Source organism: Urocampus carinirostris, chromosome 19, assembly GCF_059441175.1.
Source record: "Urocampus carinirostris isolate Australia breed hairy pipefish chromosome 19, RoL_Ucar_1.0, whole genome shotgun sequence".
NCBI lineage: Eukaryota > Metazoa > Chordata > Actinopteri > Syngnathiformes > Syngnathidae > Urocampus > Urocampus carinirostris.
The window spans coordinates 22933505-22946376 of NC_142367.1; positions in this window are offsets into that span (position 1 = coordinate 22933505).

The window sequence follows — 12872 nt, forward strand, 5'->3', positions numbered from 1 at the left end:
TCCGAAAGTATTGCGAAATGATTTATGCAATCCAGTTTTTTTGTCACGCTGGGTGCACGCATCACAGAACTTGTAGCCTCCATTATCATCCTTCTCATAGCGTAACCAGGAATATAATTGAGTCGATTTTGGCAGAAAAGTCCTTTTTTGCTAGGAGTATTCTTTTGTTTATCTTTCGCTTCCAAACACGTGTTTTCCTTGCCATCGCGGTCTTCTGAAAAATGTCTCCGCCGCTTTTTCGTGACGGAATTATTGCCGTTGTTACCACTTTCGGTATTATGTTTCGACGTATTACCGACACTGAAGAAATGACCAATTTTTTGTGGATGTGCACCTAATACCAACTGTTTTTTTACGGAGGCATACTTCTCTTTCACTCGACAACCACCAAAACAATGACGTCATCTCGAAGCGACGAGATCTCGTTTGCCGAGATCGGCGCGAGACCAAAACAACAAGGGCGGATCTGCCTGACGAGAAGTTTGGAGTGCGGTAAATCTGTGTTATAAAAAAAAAAAAGTAATCGGGTAATAATGACAATTTGGTGTCCAAAAAGTTGCGTCCTGGGGACGCACGTTGATTTGAAACAATGCGTCCCGAGCAAAAATGATGCGTCTAGGACGCAGCGACGCGGGCAAACTGGAACCCTGCATAAAATGTAATATATAACATTCTTTTTGTCAAATGCTGTGCCGTTTTTATGCCAGATGTAACAAATTGCACACCTTTCATAAAGTTCAATTTTTGACTCATCACTTCACAAAATGAAGTGAGGATAATCAAGATGCTTTTCGGCAAATGTGATGAGACTCTTTGTATTCTTTTGTGACCGTAGTGGTTCTCGCCTAGGAACTCCCCCATGCATGCCATTTTTGGCCAGTGTCCTTCTTATAGTGGAGTCATGAACACTGACCTTAACCCTTTAGCCTTTGTATCTGTTAGGATTGTATAATTATATTTATCCTACAGTTGATATTTAAAATGTTATATGTGTTCTCAGCCATTTTGAAGAGTTCTCAGCCTGTAAACTACGCTCCAAGGCCATGAGTTGTGTTTTGATATACAGACTGTGTTTTGTTCTCACATACCAACGGATGTAGCCTGACCTGGAATGACCTCTTCATGCCATAACTCAAGATTGTTTTTCACCAAAGAGCCGTGAGAAGAAGGAAATGAAGTCTCTCCCAAAACAAAAGGAAACCTTCCATCATCTGGCCGGAAACCAGGCTTTCCAAAGAAGACTGATTAACTCTACGTAGCAAAAGTTAGAATACAGTCTCCTTTGTTAGATAGAATCCCCGCCCCTCAGTAAAGAGACTCATGTATTACAGGGCAAAAAACATAATAAAAAGAAGGAGATTCGGAGATTTCTTCAGAGCCCAGCTAGCGAGCAAGCGAGGCGGAGATTCGTAACAGCTCGATCTCCGGGGCTCTCAAAATGATGATTAATAAAGTAACTAATTCTAAATAACCGATTCTCTATGTCTTCTTTTATTACAGAGCGTTTTATTAAAAATGTTGGGGACATGAACCTAACATTTAATTGGTCCTTCGAAACCGGATTCCAAGATACCAGATGATTCCAGGACGCGAGAGGAAAATCCAGGAAAGACTGTGGCCACAGCATAAAGACCCTTTTTCCGGGACTGGACCTTCCCTCGCGGGCTGGGATCTGACGGTTGACGGAAAGCCAAGGACTTAGAGAATCGTGAGTAAAATTTATTCATAACATTGTGTGCATACCGGTAAAAGTAAATTGACTCGCGAGCGCGGGTGTTAGATTCTTAAGGTTTAAGAATCCTCTGTAGAAAAGGAAAATCTTAACAGAGACAAAGTTTAAGAATCCTCCGTTGAAAAGGAAATTACGGTGGGCAGATTCTTAACAGAAAAACCCTGACAATTCTAGACTCTATCAGGTAAATAGTTTTCAGACAGTTAAAATTCCGCGGGAGACGTGGACTCCCCTAACCCAGCGCTTTAAAGTTAGTTAAATTTCACAAGGATGTGCGGAGTCCTCTGTCAACTGAAAATAAGTGGAAAAAAAATAAATAAAAAAAAATAAGAACAAGCGATGTAAGAGCGTGATCACGATAAAAAACAAGACGTCTGTGTGATTGAGAGAGAGCGAATGAAAATAAAGTTGCCACTAGGCAATTGTATTTAATAAAAAAAAAAAAAAAAAAACACCGACAAAAACAACAGTGAGCTTCTGTGGATGCTTGTAGGCAAGAAAGCTCCACTTGAAAAGGTAGGAGCGAGCCTTACCACATGAGTAATTAATCGTTGTCTTGTTGAAAATAACCCGGTGTTAGAATACCCTATGTATTAACACCCACCAAGACTAAATTGCAGACTTAAAATGGGGAAAGGACAGAGTAAGGAGAGACAAAAATACTCGATGAGCTCCAATGTAAAGACTGGAAAAGAATGCCAGAATAATACCGAAAAAGATAAAATATTCCTGTCTTCAGTTCAAAAAATTGGTAAAAAAGGACTGGGAAGACTAGGAAAAATCTAATTGAGTGAATTGGAATACATTATTTTGAGATAAGGGCATTTTTATACCAAAAAATATTGGAAAAAATTGTTTATAAATACTTTTTTTTCAATGAAAATGGAAAAAATTGATTGAGTGGAATTCAAATGAGTAAGATAACTCGTAGATCAATACATGCCATTTTCACATTAAATAGGTGAAGCTAAAATAGTAGATTTAATTGGTTTGAAGAAAAAAAAAAAAAGAGAGAGAAACATAAAGGGGAAAGTTAATTAAATATTAAGAGAGATAATTTGGTGAAAATTAAGTGAGACTAACCTTAATACAATAGATTGGAAAAAAACCCTTACTTTTTCAACATTGAACTGTTTTAAATCTAGAGTAAGTAAATGGGTAGAGTGGAGCACATTATAGAGTACTTTTGAAGATCTTCATTGACTTGAAATGCGTTGTTTAGATGCAAACCATTTGCGATTTATGGCATTACCTTTGTGGAAATACCGTAATGTATCCTAAAAAGGAGGATAACGAATATACAGGGCCATATAGTGAACCGCGTCGAATAATGGCTGCTGCCTCTTTACTGAGGGAGGGAGAGCAGGCACACAGTAATACGCCTCGCTCCACGCCGCCCCCACAATATGCCAAATATCATTCACATGCGCTAACACCCCCCAGGCCATTTACCCGCTTCCGAGGAGAAGCCGGAGCCTGGTCACATTACCTATAAGTGAAGAGGGTAGGGTTTAACCGCCCGATTCTCAATGGCTAAAAGGCCAAGTGGACCCCCTTATTGACAGAGTCATGTTTAAATCTAGAAGGGGGATTCACACGCGACACCGAGCAAGCTGTGAATAATTAAAAAAAAAAGAGGTGAATATGAGGACGCAGGAATTAAGTGGACACTAAATTAAGGAGAAGATAAGGTTATAGTTATAGTTGATACAATATTTACACAGAAATATTTGCATGTAAGATGTTACATACAGTTGAGATTTGTGTAGTATGCATTTGGTGAAAAATAGTCAAAACATGTGACAGTAATTTTATAAATAAGCTATAAAAATAAAAGAAAATTATATAAAGGATGAAAATCTATTTGAAGGCAAATGAACATAGACATAACATATTGTTTTGCTTTAGAACAAGAAATGAGAGAATTGCAAAGTATTACAATAATAAATTCGACTACAAAAATACTGTAGTGATACAAAAACTACACTATTTTGTTGCCATAATGAGAAATATTATAGACTAAAAAAAAAAAAAAAAAATATATATATATATATATATATATATATATATATATAAAGGAAGGAAAAGTTTGATTTTACAGCAAAAGTGTTGCTCTAACGATGTTTTTGAGTTTCAGAATTTTGGTTCTTGTCTCATTTGGACTCAACAATCCGCTGAGGAGAAAATGGAGGAACGGTGAGGAAAAAAAGTAGCATTACTAACGATGATGAAGATATTTGAATGGGATGAACGATGGTAAGTGAAAAACCAATTTTTATGATATTAAAGGAATATGTCAACAATAAAGGCGTTACAGGTGGGAACCAGAAAAGTTTTGTGTTCATATTCGGCCGGTATGAACCATAACTATGATAAGTAGATCTCATCTTGTTGGAATCCATCACAGCAATCATCAGGCAGTGGGCAGGGGACACCCTGATATATATGATTTTTTTAAACTGAACTATCAATAATGATAATATGATAGGAATTTTGAATTCCGTGTACTAGCTTGCTAAAAGATTTATAGATCTTGGCAGAACCCCTGAAATTTAGTGATACAAAGATCGAACTTATAAATCGGTGACAAATATAGATAGATAGATAGATAGATAGATAGATAGATAGATAGATACTTTGTTCATCCCCGAAGGGAAATTCACATTTCCAGCAGCATCCCTGAGCTGAGAACAATCGAGAACAATCGAAAATAACACGGGAGCTGCTGGAGTGGCTGCCATTCGTGACGGCGCCGGAAGAAAAGATTCAATTTGAATCATGTACAAACAAACAAACAATTGAATCATGTACAAACAAACAAACAAACAAAATAGTAGATATCTGCGTATTCATTCAGTTTTGATCATCGAATTATTAATTTATTTTCTGCATTTGTTGATGGTGATTGCGAATAACGGGCTTGTCTTTTTCCATTTTTCTACTTTCTGTACTTCTTTCTTTAACATCTTAGTACAACATAATTCGTGATATCAATCATCAAAGCAAATGAGCCGTTTGAAAGCAAGCTCTCTTTGATGAATTGAACAAGGAAAAAAGCCGTTTGTCTAATAAAAAGACTGACCTTCGCTCGACAAGAATTACCAACAACAATGACGTAATCTCGAAGCGACGAGATCTCATTAGTGAAGATCGGCGTGCAGGAAAATAAAAAAACTCGTACAGCAAATTCAAAATAGTGACAAGGCTTGTAATGCGTTAAATCCTTGTCAAAGAGTAAACTAAATGATAATGACAATTTAAAGGAAAAAAAGTTGCGTCCCCAGCATAAATGATGCGTCTAGGACAGGTAAGTGGGAAAATGAAAACACTGAGTGTATAATACAAGATAATTATACAGAATAGTTTAAAAAGAAAGAATATTTGAGCAAACAACTAATCATTTTTCGTTGAAAATGCGAATAGCAAAGGGTAAAAATTTAAGACGTGTAGTTTTGCTCCTAATAAAGCAAGGACGATTAAAGCAATGAAGATGACTAAAAACGGTCCATAATTTTAGTGTCAATCTTCTCGTTCGTAAATGGACAAATTCAAAAGAGGCGTAATACGTAAAAGATTATTTCCTTAGTTGTTCTCGTATTAAATAATACATTACTCTCAATAAAATAATCAAAATTTTGAAAGAAGTTTGAAAATGACGACAAACTAACACAGAAAGGAAAATTCGAGATTAGAAATCATTAATAACGTAGCTGAAGCTATTTCAGTCAATGAATAAAATGTTTCCTTTAAACAAAGGAAAAAAGAAACGTATTAATAGTCGGACCAGATCATGTTGATCTGTATAGCTGTTAGGGTTAATATTTTCGTTATAGGTTAAACTGGAGTGATCAGTAAGAGAGGCAAATGTAGTTTTAGAATTTATTCACGGCAGTGGGCAGACGGATTCAAAAAGTCTCACCGTCTCACAAGTTTCCCGCGTTGCAAACGGGTTTTGTTCAAAAAGTGCGCATGCGCAGAAAGTATCAGTGACGTCACACATACGTCTACGGTTCAAAGTTCGCACATGCGCAGTAATAACCAACGACGTCATATATATATCTTTCGGTTAAAAAATAGTACAAAACAGCAGAAAGCGAATTGTAATACAGGTCAAACTCATCAGGATTATTCGTAACATAGTAGACAGAGAAATACACAATTAACTAAATATGATTAGCTTTGACATTTCCCCCCTGTTGTGGATTTTGAAGGATATCAGGGATAATACCAGAGATTTTCAAGTTAACACATCATTAAGAAATACAACAGGTTAGTAGTTTCGTGGAGGGGCGAAAAACCTTCGTAAAGGAAAAAATTCCCCTCCTCCCACCTCATTTTCATGAGGTCGAGAGTGTTTCTTATGCTAGAAAATGTAGTAGTAATGAGCGATGGTTAAAAACACAAAACAAAAAACCCTGCCTGTGCGTTGGTCTCCACAGGGCCTGAATGACTTGGTGAGCGGGACTCGATTAGCTTACCCGCTCAGATCTTCGCGTGTGCAATGGGGAGGTTTCCCTTTAGGGATAAGTCTTTTTAGACAATGTTGTCTAAGTCCATTTAAATTTGGTGTATGGGAACTGATACCAATGTAACAAAGCAGTCCGCAAAGTCCAAAATTTTCAACATTACGATAGAAGAAATGGAACCTAATCTCGTTTCTTCCCTCAGTTGTTAGGATTCTCATTTTGGTACTTTTACGACCATTTCTCTAGATATCATTGTAGAATCTAATGCCTATTCTTTCGGAAGAGTAGATTAGGGCACTATTGGCAGCTTTGATGCAGTTTTTCATGAGCATGGGCATCGTAAGGATCCCCACACCTCCTGGCGTGATGATGTGTTGCTTGTAGATGAGATGACACCATCCAGTTGTCAACATTGGATTGCTCCTCTTTTTGGATCTGGCAAGTTAGCTTCTTCCCTGAGATGACAACAGCCTCCTGCGTCGAGGCGGACGTGTGACACAGTTGATGGCGCGAGTGCTAGCACACTCCCCAGAATCCTGACCGCTGTCCTTGGAAAGAAGTTAGGTTTGACGCTCCCTGTGGGCTGACAGAACTCCATCATCTGATCAGCAGGGGTCACCTTCTGTATGGATGAGAGAAGCATAAATCAATACCATAGAACTGAATATTCAGGGAAAGCTATAGATGGGGAAAAAAGGATAGTCAGGACCTAATTTTTTTTTTTTTTAATTAAATAAATTGTGCTATGCTATTTCTTCTCCCCTATTGAGACTTCATGGCTCAAAACAAATTAAAAAAAAATCATTTATAGTTTTGTATATTTTCTCAAGTTGTCTTTATATTATTATAAGTGAAAATCAAAATCCCCACTATAAGATGCCCTATCCATTTTGAGCATTCTATCCCAAAATTCTAACTCGAAGATAAACAATTTATTTTTTAAATTGTCAGTTCTAAATTTCAAATTTTGCTTTTTCACTAAATCTAGTCACTGAATCAGTTTAACCATTATCCTTGTCAGAATCATTTACCCTGATTTGAGTGTTTTCTTTTTTGTAGATTGACCACATTCGAGAAAAAAATTTGTATGCACTTTTTATTTGCATTTTCTTTCGATTTTCAATGTGTTATCCTGCTGTTGGCCATTCCCCTCGAGGCAGATGACCAGGATAGATTGTTAAATTGTCAATTTAACCCAAGAAAAGACGTTTTTATTGTTATGATTCACTCTTTGTTTTGCCTTTTGTAAAAATCATAACCTATATATTATCTTTTCAGTAAGTAAATTTGTTCAAAATAACAGTATTTTGCAAAGAAAGCAGGTAATTCACGCTCAAAGTGAATGATTTTGCCAAAAATGAAAAATACCATCCCAAAATGTTCTCAATGTGGGCGATTTTCTAATGGTGAATGGTTATTTAAAATTGATTTTTGTTAATCAATTTGACAAACATTGTAAATTTTGTTATATTACAACATTTCTTTTGTGTAATACTTTTCTATTCGTCCAAATTTCGTAATTTGAATCTCAAAAAACAGTTATATGGAGAGCTTATTCAGAAGACAATTTTTCATCAATTTCGGAAAAAACTAGGTTTTAACTTATATTTTACGGAATGTCTCAATGTTCCCCCCTGAGTTAAAACCTAAGTTCACAATCTATGAATAGGAGTGAAATCAGACACATTTATAAATTTGCAAGATGAATTTATCAATCTTCCTCAAATACATTTACACTTTGTATTAACAAGACTCTATATAACTTCAAGCAGACGTATTCTTGAATGTTGTTGTCTTTCAGTCTTTTGATTTGCTTATTCCACATTTCATTCACCATTTGAATGTTGCTTTTGGCCCATCAAAAATACTTTTTCAAAAATGTGTCCATGTCAAACACAAAATGACTTTATTGACTTTTTTGTCAATTTCACTGGTAACGACTGCTGTCTGAAAAGCAGTTGGGATGTGCCCCATCACTCCCTTGATGTCGTTGTTGATGAGCGTAGCTGGGATGTGCTCCGTCTCACTCCCTTGGCCTCGCTGTTGATAAGCGGCGCAGATAATGGATGACTGATGTCTTTGGCTCTTTCAGCAAATGATTTTTGTCCATGATTTCTTTTTGACAGGGTGGTATGTCCTTTGAAGAGTAAATGGACTTTCAAAAAGAAAGGAAAGAGTCTTTTTGTGGAATTCACTGGCATTTAAGAGTCTCGCTAATTCCATTGTGCTTACGTAGTGGGATTTTTTTAGTAAATTGGCCGGATTATTCAATGTCTTAAATTTTTCTCTAAATTTAAGTAGTAGTAGACATTATCTTAGTTTAATCAATTTCTATTCATTTATTTCCCATGCAATTATTCTTAAATTAGCCCGATATGTCTCAAAATCAACTAATCCGTTATTTCCTATGACCCTCTTCAAGATTGATCAGTTTCTCATTGTCTTCTAAAAATGCTCTTCCATAGAAACCGTTTCCTTTTAACTTAACCAAACCATAAGTCAGTATTTGTTACACATTTGTTTATCATTTGTCAATTGTAACACTCATTCTAAAAAAAATCAGTGTGTAATCAATTGTCCTCCCAATTTCCTTTGGGCTAAATTTGTCAAAATTCCAAATTCTCACACTAAACATCAGAAATCTCAAAAGATCAACCAAAAATTCTCAAAAAATGCCAAATCGAACTTAATGTCATAACTTCTCTAATTGTATTTTCTTCTCTCTGTAACCATAATCAATCTTTTATTGATTCAATATAGAGCCATACATACTTGTCACTTATGACAATGACAATCTTTGTTTCTACGCACTAGTCTTCGTTCTAAGCATCCTTTCGAGATCCCTTGTGATTAAAGCTAAACAAATTAACGATCTGGTCCGACTTAATACTTGTTTCTTTTTTTTTTCCTGTTTAAAAGAAAAAAATAGATTCAGTGACTGAAATAGCTTCAGCTACGTTATGATTTCTAGTCTCCAATTCTTTTCTGTGTTAATTTGTCGTCATTTTCAAACTTCCTTCAAAATTTTGATTATTTGAAATGGTTCAAATGACCTATTGAGAGTAATCTCTTATTGAATACGAGAACAACTAAGGAAATAACCTTTACATATTACGCCTCTTTTGAATTTGTCCATTTACGAACGAGAAGAAGAACACTAAAATTATGGACCGTTTTTCCAGTCATCTTCATCGCTTTTTTCGTCCCTGCTTTATCAGGAGCAAAACTACATGTCGTAAAGTTATTACCCTTTTGCTATTCGCATATTCAACAAAAAATGATTAGTTCTGTTACTCAAATATTCTTTCTTTTTAAACTATTCTGTATAGTTATCTTGTATTATACACTCATTGTTTTCATTTCCCCACGTTATTTATGCTGGGGACGCAACTTTTTTCCCTTTAAATTGTCATTATCATTTAGTTACTCTTTAACAAAGATTTAACACATTACAAGCCTAATCGTTAATTTGGTTTTGTTATACGAGTTTTATTTTCCTGCACGCCGATCTTAGCTAACGAGATCTCGTCGCTTCGAGATTACGTCATTGTTGTTGGTAATTCTTGTCGAGCGAAGGTCAGTCTTTTTATTAGACAAACGGCTTTTTTCCTTGTTCAATTCATCAAAGAGAGCTTTCTTTTACGGCTCATTTGGTTTGATGATTGATATCACGAATTATGTTGTACTAAGATGTTTAAGAGAGAAGTACAGAAAGTAGAAAAGTGGAAAAAAGACAAGCCTGTTATTTGCAATTACCATCAACAAATGCAGAAAATAAATTAATAATTTGATGATCAAAACTGAATGAATACGCAGATATCTTTGTATCACTTAATTTCAGGGGTTATTAGATCTCTCCCAAGATCTATAAATCTTTTAGCAAGCTAGTACAGGGAATTCAAAATCCCTATCATATTATCATTATTGATAGTTCAGTATTAAAATTGTTTCATATATATATTATATATGTGTGTGCAGCACGGTGGCGCAGTGGCCAGCACGTGTGCGGCATTATTAAGGACCTGGGAACAGGTGTGTGTGTTCCAAGCCAGCCACTGGCTCTTGTGCGGAGCCTGCATGATCTCATTGTTTCCGTCCGGCTATCCGGATTACTTACCTCATTCAAAAACATGCATTTCAGGTGGACTGGCTGGTCCAAATTGTCCCTACGTGTGAATGAGCTAGTGAATTGTGTATCTTTGTGTGCCCTGCAATTGGCTTGCAACCAGTTCAGGGTGTCCTCCAATCGCTGCTCGATGATTGCTGTGATGGACTCCAACATTCTTGATACCCCATTGAGGACAAGCGGTGTAGCTGATAGGATGAGATCTACTCGTCATAGTTATGGTTCATACCGGCCGAATATGAACACAAAACTTTTCTGGTTCTCACCTGTAACACCTTTATTGATGACATATTCCTTTAATATCATAAAAATTGGTTTTTCACTTACCATTGTTCATCACATGGAATATCTTCATCATGTTATTTGTGCTACCTTTCGCTGATCCCATTTTCTCCCATTTTCTCCTCAGCGGGTTGTTGAGTCCAAATGAGACAAGAACCAAAATTCTAGAACTCAAAACATTGTTAGTGCAACACTTTTGCTGTAAAATCAAACTTTACCTTAGGTCCTTTGTAGTGTTTTCATGATGGTTCCAACTATTTTTCTATAGTCTATAATATTTTCCATTATGGCAACGAAATAGTGTAGTGTTCGATAATATCTATGTTCATTTGCCTTAATTAGATTTTCATCCTTTAAATAATTTGCGTTAATTTGTATAGCTTATCTATAAAAATACTGTCACATGTTTTGCACAATGCTGACAACTTCTTTGCTGTGATGTCTATTCACCAAATGCATATTACACAAACCTCAATTGTATGTAACATCTTACATGCAATTATTTTTGTGTAAATATTGTTTCAATTATAACTAGAACCTTATTTTCTCTGTTCCTTTACCTTACTTTGAAGATGGATTGTTATGCCAAATTTCATTGTCAGTCACAATATGTTAACCCATTTTGTAACTATGTCGGTAAAGGTATATTCTAATCTATTATAAATGGTTTACATTTATAGTGTTTTTCAAGACCATGAGGAACTCCAAAAACACTAATGTGATGTTTCATACTTTTGTCTCAAGTTTTTCATATCCAATTTTCAGCGAATTATTTTTTTCTTTAAATAACTTTTCCCTTTTACATTCCTTCTTTCTCTTACTTGTATTCCACTTGCTCTTTTCCTTAACGATTCACTTTCTTTACCCTTTACTTCCTTCTACCAACTCTTATTTACTTGCAATATCCTTTCTTCTTTTTCCGCTCTGATCAGTCCACATCTTGTGTCTCTTCCTTTCCTCATCTTTTCTTTCCTTTCGTGAACTAATTCAGCCTTCAATCTGATCTTCGTGCCTACTTCCTTTAAAACCTTTCTTCAAAAACTCTGAACTTTCACTGTCCATATTCCACTCAACAACTTCCTTACATGCTTTGCCAACAATTCATTCCCTACACAACACTTTTTCCTTCTGCACCTTCTAACACCCCTTTTAGCTTACCAGCCTAAATGTAAAAATGACGTGTATTGATCTACGAGTCATTTTATCATTTTTATTCCCCTCAATGAATTTTCCCTCCATATTTCATTGAAAATAATTATTCGCTCTATTTCGATAATTTTGTACAAAACACCTTTTATCTCTATTCCATTCCAATTGGCTCAATTTGATTTTTCCCCCGTCTTTACAGTCCTTAATTTTCTAATTTAGAACTGAAAACCGGAATATTCTATCTTTATTTTTGTTATTGTATCTTTAGTAAGTGTTATTCTGGCATTAACTCATTTAACGCATCTAAAATAACTCAAACATAAGTTTTCTAAACTTAGCACACCTAAATTTATCGTTTTCCAATTGAAAAAACAAAAAAAATTTGGACCGAAAAAAAAATATTTATTGGAACCCCTTAGGCCCGCAGGCGTTATGTTGAACACCCTTAGCGTCAAACGCCGATTTCCCAAAAAACGAACGTTTTCGATTCCTAACGCGATGTGCTCTCGGTTCCACCCAAAAACAACATTTTTTAAATCGTCTTACTCTTAAAAAAACGTTTCTCTCGTTGCAATGTGCACTTCGCTTCCTTTTTTTTTTCCTTTTAAAAATGCGCGCGCTCTCTCGTTTGCGGCAATAATCTTCGTATTTTTCTATATTTTTTTCTTTTCAGTTACGTGGGCCGATTAAAAACCAGCACAAACATATGAGACAGGAAGAATAAGAATATAGGAAAGAATACAAACATTTACACATTGAACAAACATAAAACATTTGACAAGACAGAGTGGGCCCACACAAAAATTAGTTTAATTTTAGACCGTGTACACTTTTTTATGAAGCCATGCAGTTTACTTAAACCTTATTTTATTTTATATAACCACAGAGGGACCCGTCCTTTTTTTGAAAAAGGACAATGGGAAAAGTGGGGGGTCGTCTCTGTACCCCTCCCCCTTACTTTTCTTTCCCATTCTACCGTCCCCACCTTGGGGTTAGTGTCGACATTTCCGTCCCGAGGCAATCAATACAACCGTCTCAAACAAAAAGTTTGAGTATTTAAAATACTTCGTATTTTATTCTGATTCCTTTTGGGTATTTACTTAGCTAAGATTTTGTA